This window comes from Macaca mulatta, chromosome 1 (assembly GCF_049350105.2).
Source record: "Macaca mulatta isolate MMU2019108-1 chromosome 1, T2T-MMU8v2.0, whole genome shotgun sequence".
Classification (NCBI taxonomy): Eukaryota; Metazoa; Chordata; class Mammalia; order Primates; family Cercopithecidae; genus Macaca; species Macaca mulatta.
The window spans coordinates 133,331,242-133,350,415 of NC_133406.1; the positions used below are offsets into that span (position 1 = coordinate 133,331,242).

At 37.1% G+C, this 19,174-nt stretch overlaps 1 long non-coding RNA gene across 1 annotated transcript in view; it reads right to left on the minus strand.

The window, feature by feature from the left end:
• The window catches only part of LOC144332642 (uncharacterized), a 34,410-nt gene extending 15,240 nt beyond the window's left edge, over nt 1-19,170 (minus strand). The window contains exon 1 of the long non-coding RNA XR_013400554.1: nt 18,158-19,170. This is a non-coding gene — a long non-coding RNA (uncharacterized LOC144332642). The remainder of the gene's footprint in view (nt 1-18,157) is intronic.
• Nucleotides 19,171-19,174: the final 4 nt, after the last annotated feature.

Sequence of the window (19,174 nt, forward strand, 5' to 3'; positions counted from 1 at the left end):
TCCTGCCTCAGCCTCCTGAGTATCTGGGACTACATGTGCCATCATACCAGGCTATTTTTAAATTTTTTTTTGTAGAGAGAGGGTCTTGCTATGTTGCCCCAGCTGGTCTCGGAACTCTTGGCCTCAAACAATCCTCCCTCCTTGGTCTCCCAGATTGCTGGGATTACGGGTGTGAGCCACTGTGCTCGGTCTAAAACATTTTTTTTTTTTTTTTTTTTTTTGAGACAGAGTCTGACTCTGTCGCCCAGGCTGGACTGCAGTGGCCCGATCTCAGCTCACTGCAAGCTCCGCCTCCCGGGTTTACTCCATTCTCCTGCCTCAGCCTCCCGAGTAGCTGGGACTACAGGCGCCCGCCACCTCGCCCGGCTACTTTTTTGTGTTTTTTAGTAGAGACGGGATTTCACTGGGTTAGCCAGGATGGTCTCGATCTCCTGACCTCGTGATTCGCCCGTCTCGGCCTCCCAAAGTGCTGGGATTACAGGCTTGAGCCACCGCGCCCGGCCAAAACATTTTTTTAAGTGAGAGTTCTTAAAATGTTCAGAGTAAATACAAGATTAAAAGTACCTTGTTTCAGCCAGGCATGGTGGCTCACACCTGTAATACCAGCACTTTGGGAGGCCGAGGCAGGCAGATCATGAGGTCAGGAGATCAAGACCATCCTGGCTACCACGGTGAAACCTCATCTCTACTAAAAATACAAAAAATTAGCCAGGTGTAGTGTTGGGCGCCTGTAGTCCCAGCTACTTGGGAGGCTGAGGCAGGAGAATGGCGTGAACCTGGAAGGCGGAGCTTTCAGTGAGCTGAGATCACCTCACTGCACTCCAACCTGGGCGACAGAGCGAGACTCCGTCTCAAAAGAAAAAAAAAGTACCTTGTTTCCTGACCTGTAGGTTAAGCGAGAAGGAAAGTGACAACATATCTAAGCCTAATAACCATGAACACCAGCTAAGTATTCATGTAGCAACTCCATCAATAAACTGTTCATAAATTTCCCTATGTAATTAGTTTTATTGAATGCGAACAGCTGGTGTATATCCTATCTTTGAAAAGAAAATATCTGAAAGAAGAAAAGTAAGCTCTTTTATCATGAAGTTATATTAAGAAGTTTAATGAACCATGTATATCATATAACATGCACATCAAACATTGAGGCTATTTCCAGGAAAGATGTAGGAATAAGAGAAGACTTATAACCTAGCCCTAACTAAAAATTTACCAAAATACACAAAATAGACAAGAAAATTGAAACTAGGAAGTACTTTCAAACTTATACCACAAACTTTATGGAGTATCTTTTAGGAACAGTATAAAGTGAAAAAAATTGAAAGTCAACACTATAATTTGACATGAAATAATCTTTCTAAAAGCAGTGATTCAGTGATTTAGGAAGCAAGTGGTGTAAGCCTGGAAAATCTCCAGTAACATTTCCCATTTTGGAAAGAGATATGGAGGTAGAGACTGAATTAGAGAATGTTGAAGAAATCTCTTCATTAAGAGTTGACTGTCATGGAATTTAATGCTCAATGTGTATGTGCTATAAAGAAAAATTCCTCCAAAAATTCAAGGAAATGAAGCAGGTTACTTGAAAAAGAGTGAAAAAATAGATTGTTCTCAGACTTTTCCTTAGCAACAGCAAAAACCAGAAAAGTTATTTCTATGGACAAGGAAATGTCAGTAAACAGTTGGAAATATGGTCCATGGTTTATAAAAGACATTGGTTCTGGAGATAGAAATGCCTGCTAGTCAGTTGTACCCAATTGCCGTCATGAGGAACTCTAGGCCAGTATTGCCAGATCATCCAAACTTTTAAGAGAAGTAAATATTCTCTATTTTTAAATAAAATCTTCTGATTCTTAAATTTTGAATTTACAACTATTTGAATTTTAATAGAAAATATTTAAGAACTGCCACGTTGAGCCAAATAAAGTATAGGGAGCATTAATCTGAAAACTCTGTAGTAGAATAAAAAGGAAACAAAGGCCCTACAATTAGCCTCAGTGAACTCTAATAACTATCTAATCAAACTCAAAATAAAACAACACTGCAATATTTTTTACCACCCATAAAACTATTTAATAGTACCAATTTAAAAATGTATAATAATGCCCTTTTATGGAAAATTACAGGAAAAAATATACTCTCCCACAGCAGAAGAATGTGAATTTGAATTTCCTTTCAGAATAACAACTGGGCATTCTATCAACATTCCTTAAAAATATACATACCTAACAATTCAATTTCTAAGAATTTGTCTTAAGAAAATTAGGCAAATAGGCCGGGCGCGGTGGCTCAAGCCTGTAATCCCAGCACTTTGGGAGGCCGAGACGGGCGGATCACGAGGTCAGGAGATCGAGACCATCCTGGCTAACACAATGAAACCCCGTCTCCACTAAAAATACAAAAAAAAAATTAGCCGGGCGTGGTGGCGGCGCCTGTAGTCCCAGCTACTCGGGAGACTGAGGCAGGAGAATGGCGGGAACCCGGGAGGCAGAGCTTGCAGTGAGCCGAGATCGCGCCACTGCACTCCGGCCTGGGCGACAGAGCGAGACTCCGCCTCAAAAAAAAAAAAAAAAAAAAAAAAGAAAATTAGGCAAATAGACAAAAATAAATATAAGTATCTTCCTTCCAACGTTGATTGCAATAGCTCAAAAACAATAACAAGATCAATTCTTTATTCTTTCATGCATTCATTCAACAAATATTTATTTTTATATATAGGCATTTTTGGTAAATCAAAGTCCCTGTTGTCAAGGTGCTCATGTTCTGTTGTGGCCACTATCATATACAATATACTATCAGGCAAAGGGGTAAGAGTTATTTTAATAAAGTATTCTGGAAAGACCTTTCTAATTAAGTGACATTAAAACACAGAATTTGTGGAAGACCCAGAGATGTGCTCCCACAGATCCCTTTTCAAAGAAGTACTTGCTGTCCAGCAAGGTAGAGACTGTTTTATTCAGTTTTATTCTTAGCCCTAAGCATGCCGCTTTATCCTTGGTACATAAAGAACTCAAAATAATCAAGATATTTCCATTAAAAATTGTTTGTTCATTATTATGTAGATTCAGAATACCTGGACAGACTTGGCATGCAAAACCTATACTTTGATACTATATTATTTTCTCCTTGGGCTGCATTTGTGCCTTGGCTCAGTCTTAGATCTTTCCCGGGACTCTACTGAATGCACTGAATCACTGGTGTGACCATGAGAGTGGCTATCTGGTCTGTCCCCTTTGGATTGTCATCTTTCCTCTCCAATGTTACTAGCTTCATTGCCCTGGTTACTCAACCAATAATCTTTACATTTTGGACTTCTGGAAGCATCGCTTTTGGCAGCAGAGGTTGCCTTGTAGGCCTATTTTTCACCAAATACACAACCTGTCTGATACTACAAGAAGTGTTGTAATTCAACTACTTTCTCTCAAAGCCATGAGTTTCTTTCTTTCTTTTTTTAATTTTTTTTTATTTCAATAGATTTTGGGGTAACAGGTGGTATTTGGTTACATGAATAAATTCTTTAGTGGTGATTTCTGAGATTTTGGTGCACCCATTACCCGAGCAGTGTATACTGTACCTAATGTGTAGTCTGTTATCCCTCACCAGCTCCCACCCTTTCCTCTAAGTCCCCAAAGTCCAATGTGTCATTCTTATGCCTTTGTGTCGTCATAGGTTAGTTTCCACATATAAGTGGGAACATATGATGTTTAGTTTTTCATTCCTGAGTTACTTCACTTAGAATAATGCTCTCCAATTCCATCCAGGTTGCTGCGAATGCCATTATTTCATTCCTTTTTATGGCTGAGTAGTATTCCATGTTGTGTGTGTGTGTGTGTGTGTGTGTGTGTGTGTCTGTATCACATTTTCTTTATCCACTTGTTGACTGATGGACATTTGGGCTGGTTCCACATTTTTGCAATTGCAAATTGTGCTGCTATAAACATGCGTGTGCAAGTATCTTTTTTGTATAATGACTTCTTTTCCTCTGGGTAGATACCTAGTAAGGGAATTGCTGGATCAAACTGTATACTTACTTTTAGGTCTTTAAGGAATCTCTGCACTGTTTTCCATAGTGGTTGTACTAGTTTACATTTTCACCAACAGTGGAAAAGTGTTCCCTTTTCACTGCATCCATGCTAACATCTATTAATTTTTTATTTTTATGTTATGGCCATTATTACAAGTTTCTTTCTTTTTTTCCTTCAATTATCTAGTTCAGAAAAATCTCTTCCAGGCTTTGTTAGATTCTTAAATAGCATGATTACCTACTTGAACACCCAAACTCTTCCTTCAAATAATTCTGATGTGATTGTAAAGTGTCAGAATTAAGTAATATAAAATTAATCAGTATTCATTGAATACCTAGTACATCTAATAAATGTGTTGAGTAAGTAGAAACATATCCAAATAGTAATAAACATCAATCTTGACTTAGCTGCCATGTGGTTGAACTATCCAAACATAACTAGCAATATCAAGTGGTATAGAAGGGGTCCCCAACTGGGATGGTAATGATTGCTGATTATCCAATTTAGGGTCAAATATGAAACATACTAAATTGTTTAAATTGTTAAATTGTGTGTTTTGCTTGAATTGAACAAAAAAATTTGAACAATTCTATTTGTTGCACTGAAATCAGTGAATTAGTAAGTTCAGTTATTACTAGCAAAACAGCAACAACAGCAAAAGCAGCAAAAGCTAAGTCTAACGGCATCAACATAGACAGTGACCTGTCATTTTTAATTGTAAAAAACAGTGACCTGCTGAATGAATGTAATATACTTTGGGGTTAAGTTTCTGTTTCAAATGATTATTAACTGGTATCTTTGCCTTTGTGCAAAATTCTGGATGCCTTAAACAACAGATCTTTAATCCATGATGATTAAATTGAAATGAGTCTTACAGGAAGTAAGTTCAGGAGACAAAGCAGGAATTGGAACCTCCTATTAATAATCTCCTAAATGTCCCATTTAGTTTACATATTCATGTTTACACATACAAATTTCATAGTGTAAGAATTAAACTGCAAGTCAAATAAATCCGATAGATTTGGGGACAGTGTTTTTAATGTCTATGTTTTAATCCCTTTTTCAGGAAAACAGGAATACTAGTAAACTTGGTCTCTTCTAAAGGAAAAGTTGTAAGAATAATTTTTTTCTAATCTTTGAAAGAGCTTTGCATTATTCAGAAGCAAAATATTAATGTTGTTATTAATGGAGCACAGACAATCATAGTAGAGAACATTGAGAATTTAGAGATACAATCAGATGTTATCCTATTAAAACAAAATTAGTAGAAAATCAACCTGTAGTTGATATTAACCATTTCTAGAAATAATTCTTTCCATTCTTTAGGGGATGCTTTACTAATACTCTTGGATCAAGTTATATCCTGGATTAAATCAAGGCCCAGGTTACTTCTGTGAATCTAATCGAAATAATGAAAATGTTTCCTGAAAAACTGCAACCTAATTGATTGTATTTTAACTATCATATTATGCTTTCCCAGTAAAGTTATTTTTTTCCTAAGTTAACTATTTCATGCTTCTCACTCCATCCAAAAGGAATAGATTGAGACACATGTCCTTTCCATGATAATACTACAGTTCTCTTCTTTGGGCACCAGAATTGAAAGATACTCCCACAGGTTCACAATGCTCAAAACAGAATTCAAGCACAGAAACTCTTCATTACTGGCACACAACCCCAAGTCCTAAACCCTCAAAATAGTGGTGGAAAATCTCAGCCCAGGACCAGACGTTGTTTGTCTTGTTTGTGCTGGCAGAGATGAATTTGAGGCTAGACAGTTCTGAGCTTTCAGATACTGGGATATCATCTGCTTATGGTTTGGGAGAGGATGGGAAAAATAAAAATAAAAAATGTTCTGGCTGGAGCAAAGCAGCTACTTTTGGGGGCCCTAGGGTGTTAAGTGATGTCAGTTCTTAGGGGAAAATGCTTATCTAGAGCTAAAGAGGAGAGTCTATTATTTTTACATACTTTTAAATTCACTTAGCAACTCATTAGAAGATGTTGAAAACTGAAATCCTTACTGCATGGTGAATTTCAAGCAGCCAGCATAATTCATATTGCATTCCCATGGCAGACATTCCCTTAAAATCAATTAGCTCCTTATAGTTGACCATAACTTAATCATGACTTCAAAATAATTTGTTTCTAATTATCAGAAACTGAACTCCCAAATCTATCTCATCACAAGAAGAAGGCTTTCTTCCACCCCACCAACACCTACCCGCCACTCTATTTTTGCTGGGGGCATACTGGTCCTTTGAAATTGATTTTATGGCATCTCTTTGGTAGAACAATTCTCAAACCTTTCCTTATCACCTGACTCGGTAACACCCCTTGCCACTCTCATCACTAAGAAGACAGAGTGATTGAAGGAGCATCCTTATAAACTAAGCTGCCAGCCTCTACTTGTGCCCATTTTTCCTGCTTTCCTTCCTTTATTCCCAGAGAAGTGCTCCCATCAAAGTCTTTCTCTTGTGCTGTGGAACCTCTTTGTTCCCTTACCAAAGACTGTCATCCTTCCTTTAACCCTTCTTTCTCCTATATTATAAATGGTTCTTTACCAGATCATTTGCATTAACATTAATATATTTGTTAAACAAGCATATTCTATCTCCTCTCTTGAGAAAATGAAATAAAACACCTTTTCTTTTACCCAGATCTTTTAAGAGCCTTCATATTTATTCACTGCTCTTTAGGGTAAAGTTTTACAAACGCATTGCCTTCATTTTTAGGTCCATTTCACTCTTCAACCCACTTCAATTGGGTTGTAACTGCTCTTGTGAAAATTACTAACTTTATTTATAATGCCAAATACAGTGGATACATTTTTCCTTCCTGTTTGACCTATCGGCAGCATTTAACACAATTCAACACAATTCTCCATATTACATGAATGGGGCTGCTCTCTTAGCTTTCCAAGTGTGGCACTTACCTAGCTTTTTTAACTCGTCACTCTCGAGTTACCTGGGATCCTCTAAATTTGGAATTCTTCATGTTCAACCATTACTTGTTTTTAAGTCCTATCTACGCTGATGAGTCCCAAATGTAGTTTCTCAGTTCTCTGACCTCTAGATTTATATCTGACTAGCCTCTTGGCATCTCCACTAGGATACTCAACATATATTTCAAACATAATAGGCTTTGTGTTAGACTGAATAACAGAAGCCCCTAATCCCAGATGTCTATGTCTTAATCCTTAGAACTGTGAATATATTATCTTACATGGCAAAAAAGACTTTGCAGGTCTGGTTAAGTGAAGGATTTTGAGATGGAAGGTCATGCTAGATGATGCTGGTAGGCCCAATGTAACAACAATGGTTCTTTTAAGAGAAAGACACAACCTATACAACAGGAGAAAATTTTTTCAATCTATCCATCTAACAATGGTCTAATATTCAGAATCTACAAAGAATTTAAACAAATTTACAAGAAAAAAACAAATAATCCCATTAAAAATTGGGCAAAGGACATGGATAAACGTTTCTCTAAAGAAGACATTTACGCGGCCAGCAAACATACAAGAAAAAGCTCAGCATCACTGATCATTAGAGAAATGCAAATCAAAACCACAATGAGATAGCATCACATTAGTCAGAATGGCAATTATTAAAAAATCAAAACACAAGAGATGCTGGTGAGGCTGTGGAGAAATAGGAACGCTTCTACAGTGTTGGTGAGAATGTAAATTAATTCAACCATTGTGGAGGACAATGTGGCGATTCCTTAAAGACCTAGAACCAGAAACCCAGTGATTGAATTACTAGGTATATACCCAAAGGAATATAAATCATTCTGTTATAAAGATACATTCATGCATATGTTCATTGCAGCACCATTCACAATAGCAAAGGTATGGAATCAACCCAAATACCTGTCAATGATAGATTGGATAAAGAAAATGTAGTACATAGGCTGGGCACGGTGGCTCATGCCTGTAATCCCAGCACTTTGGGAGGCCAAGGCGGGTGGATCACGAGGTCAGGAGATTGAGACCATCCTAGCTAACATGGTAAAACCCCGTGTCTACTAAAAAATACAAAAATTTAGCCAGGCATGGTGGCGGGCACCTGCAGTCCCAGCTACTTGGGAGGCTGAGGCAGGAGAATGGCATGAGCTCAGGAGGTGGAGCTTGCAGTGAGCCAAGATCTTGCCACTGCATTCCAGCCTGGGTGACAGAGCGAGATTCCATCTCAAAAAAATGAAAAGAAAAAAGAAAAAGCAAATGTAGTACATATGCATCATGGAATACTATGCAGCCATGAAAGGGAATGAGATCATGTCCTTTGCAGGCACATAGATGGAGCTGGAAGTCATTATCCTCAGCAAACTAAGGCAGGAACAGGAAACCAAACACTACATGTTCTCACTTATAAGTGGGAGCTGAACACTGTGAACACATAGACACAGTGAAGGGAACAACACACACTGGGGCCTGTTGGTAGGGGGTGAAAGGGAGAACATCAGGAAAAATAGCTAATGCATGCTGGGTTTAATACCTAGGTGATGTGATGATCTGTGCAGCAAATCACCATGACACACATTTATCTGTGTGATAAACCTGCACATTCTGCACATGTACCCTGAAATTTCAAATAAACCAAACAAAAAAAGATATATATATATATATATATATTTTCTTTTTCTTTTTAAAGAGGAAGACAAAAGGGTAAAAGTCAGGGAAGGTGACACGACCATGGAAGTAGAGGGAGAAAAAAGTATGTAATACAAGGTCACAAGCCAAAGAATGAAGACAACCCCTAGAAGCTGGAAAAGGAGACAAAAAAAAAAAAAAAAAAAAAAAAAAAAAAAAAAAAAAGGAAAAAGGTTCTCTCTTTGAGCCTCCAGAAAGAACTGTCCCTGCTGACACTTTGACTTTAGTTTAGTGGATTGATTTTGGACTTCTAACATTCAGAACTGCAAGATAATACATTCATGTTGCTTTGAGCCATAAGTATGTGGCAATTTGTTTTAGCATTAATAGAAAACACATAAGAATCTCAATGTATGAAACTGGGTTTTTAATCTTTCCCCAAACCTGTTCCTCTGCAGTCTAAACTGACTCAGTAATTAGCACCTTCTCTACTCAGTTGCTCAAATCAAAACCCAAGAAGCCACCACGGATTCTTCCTTTTTCCTTTACCACCTCCTTCAATTCATTAACAATTCCTATTAATTTTCAAATACATTTCCAATCTATATATTTCTCTCCTTTTCCACCATGACCACCTATGTCTAAGGCATTATTATTTCTCTTCGAAGGATTAAACGGCCTTTTGAAAATAATTTCTTAGAGAAAATTTCACAAACTACTATGTAATGAACCCCATACACACATAATCCCACTACACTAGTTATCGGTATTACATGAGTCTTCTTTCTTCTCTTACTCCTCTTTTTTTTTTTTTTTCTGGAGAGTATTTTAGAGAAAATCTTATATATCATATCATTTCACCAAAAAATACTTCATTATTTATCTTTGATAAGAACATATTTTCAAACAACCTCACTGCCATTTTTATAGCTAAAAATTATAAGAAGTCCTTTCTTAATATTATTGATACAGTCCATACTATATTTGGATTTCTTATTGTCTCAAATATGATTTTTATAAATGGTATCTTTTAATCACATTCAAATAGGTCCTCATATTGCATTTAGTTGTTATGTTTCATAAGGGTCTTTTATTCTATAATAATTGCTTCCCATTACCATGACCTTTTATATGCCATTGATTTGTTGGACAAATGGAGTCATTGTTTTTCTGTAGAATTCTCACATTATAGATTTGGCTGGTTACTTCCTCATAGTGTTGTTTAACTTATTCCTCTGTTCCCTGTATTTCATATCAATGTAGAGGACTAATTAGATTCGGGTTCAATATTTTAGGCAAGAATACTTCATAGTGTTAATATGTGTTGCAATCATCATATTTTGAGACATATAGCAATTGGCTTTCCCAGTTTTAGGAATTAACTCAATTGATGGGGTTCTAAGCATGTCAGCCTGATTTCTTCATTATAAAATTCTCCATTAACGTCTCCATTCCTGGTTTTAGCAGCTCTGTGTGATCATTGCAGGGATCCATTACAGGTCACAAAATGGTGATTTATTAATTTTATCATCCCTACTGCTTTATTTGCTGAAATTCTATAAATATAAACTTGCCCTCATCAACTACTAGTTACCCTGAAATACATCTCACCAAGGAAAGGGAAAACAAATGTTTTTTTTTCCTCTCTCCCCCTTAATTTAAGAATTTCAGGAAAAAAATGAGGTAGTACCCTAGCAACTTCAATGATGATCAATGTGTGTGTTTAAATTTGTCTAATAAACTTCATAGATTTTTTCCTTTGACTTGTTTCAATCCATGCAATTGTATCTTTTTTAAAGTTGAGATGACTGACTTACAAAATAGCTGTACACAGTTAATGTATACATGTTAATGTATATGAATATAGGTACACACCTGTAAAACTATCACCACACATAATGCTGTAAACTTAATTATCACCTCTTGAAGTTTCCTCCCTCCCTCTTATTGTTAAGAAAACTTAAGATCTACCCTCCTAACAAATTAAGTATTCAATACAGTATCACTAACTATATGTACTATTTTGTCCAGTAGATTCCAGGATTTTTTTCATCTTGCATAAGTAAAACTGTGTACACTTTGATCAACACCTTTTCAATTCTCCCTCCCCTCAGCCCCTGGTCACCATTATTCAAGTCTCCGCTTCTATGAAGAGTTTGACTATTATTCATGTGATAGCTTCTTTGCTATCCTTGCTTCTTTTGTTACCCTTTCCAAACCATTATTCACATACCATATATGTTGATCATAAGGAAAAAACATGTAAATTGAAAATTATTGCACTCCCTTGTTTTTTTCATGGTTACCTTCTACTACGAAATATGCCCCAAATTCCTTACCATTGATTACAAGTGCTGCCTAAGTTGGCCCCTGCCCATCTTTCCATGCCCTTTGCATTCCATTGTCATTCTCTATGCTGGCCGACATAGAAACTGTTTTCAGTCACTTCCTGGAAAATACCAGTCTCTTTCCTATTTCCAGTCTTCTTCTCTTGATAGCTTATCTACATGAAATTCTTTCCCTTCAGATCTTTGAATATTTGTATTCTTCTTATCCTTAAGATTTCAATTCAAATGTGACCTCTGCCAAGAGGACTTCCCAGATCACCTGATCTAAAGTTGTCTCTTCTATGTATTCTCTACGTCATCTCTTTGTAAACCTTTTCAAGGCACTTATTACAAGATATATTCATCTTCTTTCTTCTCTCTTCCCTCCCTCCCTTTTTATCTTGCTTTAGTTCTTCCTTCTTGGAAATTTCCATTCAATCGCATGGAATCAGACTATAGAATGTATGGAAAGATGGAAAGAATTGAAAGAGTTCATCACTGAAGGCAACTCTGCATCTTTCTAGATACATAACCTTGGGAAAGTTATTCTGCTTCCCTGTGCCTCCAGTTTCTCACCTGTAAACTGGGGTTATTGATAATATCTATCTCTAGAATATCGCAAAGATTAAACATGCACTATATGTGCACTGTAAAGCACATACAATGTTTTTTGGCATATAGAAAATGCTCAATAAATATTAGCTATTATTCATTGTTTCATCCAATTATTCTTATAATCAGCCAATACTTTTAATACTTTGCTAAACAAAAGAAATGTATGGCAAAGAAAAAATAAAATATGGTTTCTGTCTTATGAGGCTTAAATTTTTGTAGGAAAGAAAAACAAATGAAATAATTACATATTATGTAAAACGACATGAATTAAACAGACAGGCTATTTTGATAAAGCATAATCATGGAGGGGGCATGTACACTTGAGGGATTAGGGCTATATCTCTGTGGAAATGACATTTAACCTTAGACATAAAGAATGATGAAGACTAATATGGTAAAAATGTTCTAAATGAAGAACATACAGAGCCCAGAGAGCTTGGCATATTCTGGGCACTACCAGAAAGCCAGTGTGACTTCAGTGTCCTATGTAGGGCAGAGAAGTGAATGAGGCTTTGGGGGAGGTGAAATGCGGATGAAGTCCAAGAGGGTAAGATCTTGTAGATCAAGATAGGAAGTCTGGATTTTATTTTAGGTCCATTTGGAAGATAGTAAGGAATCTAGGAAGCTATTGTGATTGGCTTGATCAGAGGATACGGTGACACAGACCAAGGTGATGGTAGTGATGGCAAAGAATAACTGATTTCAAAATATATTTTGGCAGTAAACCCCTCAGTGTTAACAACAGATTAGATGTGGGGGAAGAAGTAATGTTAGGAATTAAGACTGACATCTAGCTTTCTGGGTTGAACAAAGAGGTGGGTATCAGGGTGCTGTATATTGAGATAAAAAAGCTTTGTGGAAAAACCAGCCATGGGAGAGGAGGAGACAACTGAGATATTGTAGAAACAAGAAAAGGGCTTCATACTTGTTCATTGCAATAACTGGAGAGAAAAGGAGTTTCCAAAACAAGATTCAAGTTTTCTAAAAATTTAGAAACATAGAAAAGTATTTCAGCAAGTTTTCTACCAGTTTCATATTTGAAATACCACATCTAGCACCCTAGTCATGTTGCTACACTGACTGAGGCAGCAACAGCAAATGTTATTACGACAGCAGACTCGCTCTCCTAAAAGTTAAGCGTCTGTCAGTATTTCCATTATAAACTCCAATTTTCAGGGACTTATAACTTGGCTATTTTAAAATCACATCAGGCTGAAACTTGCAAGTAATAAAACATTTTTAAAAATAGATTTAGTGCATTTTCGTCAAGATCTACTTAAAATATTGATGAATTGTTCTGAAATAAAGTGACGTTTAGTTAATATATTAAGATAAATGTTTAATTAAAAGCACTTTTTACTCTAAAGTTTCTGGAAAAATTATACTCTATAATACTGTTATATTTCATATGTATAGATTAGATATGGTGGAACACAAACATTACATTGAAGCAATTCTAACACATTATGCCAGAAGTTGGCATATGTATTGCAGTTTGGGATGAATTTCTTCCTGATAAAACTTGCTGTAAATTGGTTAAGGTTCTTCTGAGGAACAATAACTTGTTCAATTTTGTTTTATAAATAGATATTTTTATTATTGTGCCAAGCAGAACTTAGTCTCAAAGTTATTTTATTTTATTTTATTTGAGACAGGGTCTTCATCTGTCACCCAGGCTAGAATTCAGTGGCACAATCACAGCTCACTGCAGCCTTGACCTCCTGGACTTAAGCAATCCTCCCATCTCAGTCTCCTAAGCAGCTGTGACCACAGGTGCATACCACCACACCCAGCTAATTAAAAAAAAAAAAAAAAAAAAAAAAATCTTTGTAGAGGTGGGGTCTTGCTTTGTTACCCAGACTGTCAAAGTTAGTATTCAATTTAAAATATGCCATCTTCAGCTTGGGATACAATATTCTGATTTCCTGTTGGTAATGGAACTTATTAAATGGATTTTCACCTAATTTAAGTTCACCTAAGGTCTTTTGTAAAATTGGTTAAGCCAGGAAATCGGCCTTAAAGTATAAAAACACTCTTTCCATCATGAGGTACCTGAAGAAACCAGGTTACATAACAGAAACAAGTACTAAATCCAAGGCAAAATGGAGGATGCAAAGATGAATAAGAAATATGCCCTACCCTTAAAGGACAATAAAAGAAAACCAATGCAGACACAGGGAAGACCCAAAAGAGTAGAGCAGATTGCTTTCGATGGAGAGATGAGGAAATGCTTAGTATGGGAGGTGGCATTTAAGCAGGATATTGAAGGTTGAATATGGGAAAGAAAGGGAGCAGATGAGTGCTCTAGACAGGAAAGGCAGCATGAGCAAAGGAAAGGAGCCAGGGAATTGCATGACAATTTTTGAGATGATGGCACCATATTTTTTCAGGAATTGAGCCACATTTGCCCAACAGATGTTGCTTTATGGTTTCATTTCCAGAATATCTACAAAGTGTGTGTGTGTGTGTTTATGTGTATGCTTGACTAACAGGGTACATTAGTTGAATGTGAAACGAACTCTATTGGGTAGGTTTCTTCCTTCCTCCTTCCTCCCTTCCTCCTCCTCTTCCTCCTCCTCCTCCTCCTCCTGTTTCTATTATTATTATTATTATTATTATTATTATTTGAGACAGAGTCTCTCTGTGTCACCTAGGCTCGAGTGGGGCAATCCCGGCTCACTACAACCTCTGCCTTCCGGGTTCAAGCGATTATCATACTTCAGCCTCCCGAGTAGCTGGGATTACAGGCGCACACCACCATACAAAACTGTTTTTTTAATTAATTAATTAATTAATTTATTTATTTATTTTGCGACGGAGTCTGTCTGTTGCCAGGTTGGAGTGCAGTGGTGCGATTTCGGCTCACTGCAAGCTCCCTCTCCTGGGTTCAAGTGATTCTCCTGCCTCGGCTTACCAAGTAGCTGGGACTACAGTTGAGCACCATCAGGCCCAGCTAATTTTAGCATTTTTGGTAGAGACAGGTTTTCACCATATTGGCCAGGATGATCTGGATCTCTTGACCTTGTGATCCGCCCTCCTCGGCCTCCCAAAGTGCTGGGATTACAGGCGTGAGCCATCGCACCCTGCCAATTTTTGTATTTTTAATAGAGGCAGGGTTTCACTATGTTGGCCAGGCTGGTTCGAACTCCTGGCCTCAAATGATGTGCCCACCTTGGCCTCCCACTGTGCTGGGATTACAGGTGTGAGCCACTGTGCCCAGGCTGTAAACTTTAAAATAAATATTTATTAATAGTAATAATAAAGAACAAAAAGACAAATATTTATTAAGAAAAAACCAATCCTTTAAGAGAAGAGCAAATGTCAGACTATGTTAGAAATAATATTTATTCATCACTGCAAAGATTGCATCAGAGTTGGCTTGGGCAGAAAACTGATATGAAACAATACATTTTTATGGTTGGGTGCGAAACACTTTGGGACACTGAGGCAGGAGGACTGCTCGAGTCCAATAATTCAAGACCAGCCTGGGCAACAGAGTAGACACTGTCTTTCCAAAATAATTTAAAAATAATTTTAATATAGTACTACTTTTTGAATCGCAAGCATTAATGATGATAAATTTTGTTTGTTCTGCTTTAGCTCATTTTGTCTCATCTCCTGTAGCTATCTTCTGAACATCTGCTGAGTTTCCAAACTCCTAACATTTAGTGAGAACATTACTTATGCTGTAGTCTGCCGCTGTTGTTTCGATCCTCTCCAACATTCTCTACTCCTCTTGCATTTTCTTTTCTATCTTAGGACTTTTTTGTCTCTCTTTCTTTTACCATGAAAATCTACCTATTGCTGTTTTCCGTATATCTTCTTATATGTAAATTCTTGCCTAAATTCTTAATTATTCAGTGACTGGATATTCAATCTGTGGATTTTCCAAATCCTCTCTTTTTAATTCTTTTACTGTTCATTCTAGAGCCCTTAAATGTTTTTTACTTTTATAATTTCACCAGATGATAAATGATGGTAGAGTGAGAAGTTCATATTAAAATAAGCAGTTTGCCCTTTTAATAAAGATTCCTGGTAAAAAGTTTTTGATGCCAATGAATGCATGAAATAAATTTTTAACCATTTGTGGATTGGAATCCTTTCACCATCCTATATAACTTAAAGTCAAAACTACAGTTTGCTCTTAGAATAATTTTATAATATCATAAACATATTACATGTAATTATATTAGTATATGTAATTAATATATAACATAATAATTTTACCAAAAGCAAAGCTGCAAGTGTTAAAAAGAAAACCTAATAGTCACACCATTCCACACCACCTACTAAACTGCAGCTTGCAACAATGGGGAGGGGAAAGTTTTGTTCACAAATTTGAGAGGATTAAGTAGTTCTTACATAGAAAAGTCCTTGAATAGATTTAGAAATTAACCTGAAAAGTGAGGTTAAGGACAATGTCAAGTATCAAAATAAGCAACAGTTATGTCAATCAAAATACTGTTATAAGCCTGTGACTTAAGGAAGAAGAAAATTACCTGAGGAAATTGTGACATAGGCAGAAAGTATGCATAGGGATCCTACTCGTCATTTATATGCTTCTCTCACTCACTTTCGGCTTTTTTTTTTGGCCCCAAGATGTTTTTTTTGTTGCCCTGTGACTGTGGAAAACCAGCTATTGTCCCCAATGCCCTCTATCAGACTACCTTTTAAACGCAGGTAACTGTACTCAGCTATTTGCCTTTCACTCTACACAGGTCAGAATTTGTACTCTCCCTTCCTGTTAACTTTCCTGTTGACTGAAATAAAATTAATTCATACTAAAGTGTGGTTATAACCTTCCCTTCCCTTCAAGAAAATTTTCACTGAAAAGATTTTTAAACTCAATGGAATTCTGAATTACTTTAATTTCTGGAAATTTCACAAAGAACAGAATGTTCCGTCACAATGCGTGTTTCCGTAAAATCAATAAACTCAACGGGCAAGTAGAATGACATCAGTACAGAATGTAGCATTAGCACCACCAGGTAACAGTCACTGAACACAAAATATATTGATGCAATTGAATGCAGCACCCTACTTCCTCCTATTGGCTCTGTTTGGCCACATTCTGTCTTAGAGATGTTTATTAAGCCTTCTCTCTGTCTCTGTGAATTTTATTTTGTATAAGTCTTCCTTATTTCCTTCCATCAAGCTATTTTTATTTATATTTATTGTAGTTTCTTTATTAAAAATTTATATTTCTTAACTAGTTTTATTAAAATTGGTATTATTTTGTTAGTACTTGTTTGAGACAGGGTCTTGCTCTGTCACCTAGACTGGAATACATTGGCCCAATCAAGGGTAGCAGCAGCCTCAACCTCCTGGTCCCAAGCTATCCTTCCATCTCAGCCTCCCAAGTAGCTGGGACCACAGGCATGCACCACCATGTCTAGCTAATTTTATATTTTATTTTATTTTTTGTAGAAATGGGGTGTCTCTATGTTGCTCAGGCTGGTCTTGAAGTCCTGGGCTCAAGCAATTCTCCAGTCTCAACCTCCTAAAGTGCTGAGATTACAGGCCTGAGCCACACCGCCCACTTATTAGATTCTTGGTTACAAAGTTACATATGTTTTGATGGTTCACCAAACCCATTTTTCCCTTAAGTTTGTTATTTTTATTGAATAATTTTGCAGAATTATGAGGGTTTTTCAGGAACATATATCACATAATTATAGGAGTGTTTGTAAAGTATTTTAAAAGCTTGGGGAAAATATCCTTCCATCCTACCTCTTCTTTTTGTCCTTCCTTTCTTGCAGGAGGCAGCCTAGAGAGACAAAGGAACTTTTTTTCTTTCTCTCAGCTCCCTGCATTTTAAGTCTGCCATAAGGGTTTAAAGCTACTCAGTCAACTAAAATCACGTGTCTTCCCCTACAGTTATTATCAATAATGATACACTTAATTACCAAAGGTTTCAAATGAGTACAATTCCAATGTTACTTGTCATGTCTTAATTTTTACTAAAATTCTCTTAATTTTAATCAGGTCCAAGCTTCATTTTAAATGTCTTTTTTTTTTTTTTTTTTTGGAGACGGAGTCTCGCTCTGTCGCCCAGGCTGGAGTGCAGTGGCGGGATCTCAGCTCACTGCAAGCTCCGCCTTCCGGGTCTACGCCATTCTCCTGCCTCAGCCTCCCGAGTAGCTGGGACTACAGGCGCCCGCCACCTCGCCCGGCTAGTTTTTTGTATTTTTTAGTAGAGACGGGGTTTCACCGTGTTAGCCAGGATGGTCTCGATCTGCTGACCTTGTGATCCGCCTGTCTCGGCCTCCCAGAGTGCTGGGATTACTATGAGCATGTATAACATTTTGAGAAATAGCCTCCTTATATCATCTTCTTCCTTATCACTTACTGTTTTGACACATTTTGGAAAAGGTTTGGAAGTCTGTAACTCTCCCCACTGTTGTGTTTAAGATTTTAATCAGGGCCTGTTCTAGGCGTAGAAAGTCCTGAAGAACATTCAGTTTCCTCAAATTGTCTTCATGTCTCAGATTTTTCACATAGTCTCTTGATTCTATAAAATGTAAAATGCTATAAATTTGGCTAAAAGGATGAGATCACATCAGTTATCCATCCCTATGAACAATGTGATGAGACACTACCTTTTGTAGGAAATAATGAGGACATATCTCAGAGTCTTCTGGCCTTCTTATCTTCAGAGCTTCTGCAGGTATTCCAAACAGTAGGAAGATATTTTCATGCCAAAAAATTTAGAAGAGAATAAGGTTACACACGTTCCAACAAAACACGTAATATTTATTATAAATGATAGAAGATAAATCAAGAAAAAAATTGGAGTATAGAAGTGGAGCCAGATGTAAAGTAAAAAAAAGCACAGTGAAGCATAAATTTGGCTCAGCTCTCTAGTAGCCAATGTGAGAAGGGTCATCTATCCAATATACTGTGTTCATTAGCTGAAACAAACCAGTTATTTAGAGGACATAGACTTACTTTTGGAACTAATAACAGAGAAGACTTTTTCTCTGAGGATTTCATGATCTATGTGATAAGTAAGGGAGTTTTTGCACTAAGGATAAGCGGGCTGGCTCTTCTCAACCTTGCTTCATTCAACAGATTTAGTCGAAATGATGTTGGGACTCAGAAAATACCCCAAAATGAAGGCCTTGGAAGGAAAAGTGTTTCTCTGATCTCTCGCCCTCCTGTTTCTCAGTCCACTTCTCCCTTTAGGCTAGTCATAGAAACTAGAATCACTTTTCCCCAAGGCAGGTCATAAACACCAGAACCCCCTTTCCCCAAAGCCAGCCATAAAACCTAAAATCATTACTCACTTTCCCTCTGCCTTTCTGTATAAAAACTACTCATAAAGAAATTATGTGACCTACCTTCTTTGCCTATGGGTTGTAAGACCCCCATTCCAGAGATGGTGTTGCCTCACACCAAGAAGGAATGCACGCATGCTCAGAGAGGCCAAGAATCTTTGCTCAGAGAGGCCAAGACAGACAGGCCCTGCTGGGATCCCTCGCTCAGTCTGTTAGCATGAGATCATATCCTTTTTGTGCAATCATATTTCTACATAGTCATCCATATTTTATTGAACCTCAGCATCAAAATGGACACTTTCTCCTTTATCTTTGGGTCTTCATTCTGAGGGCTCCTGT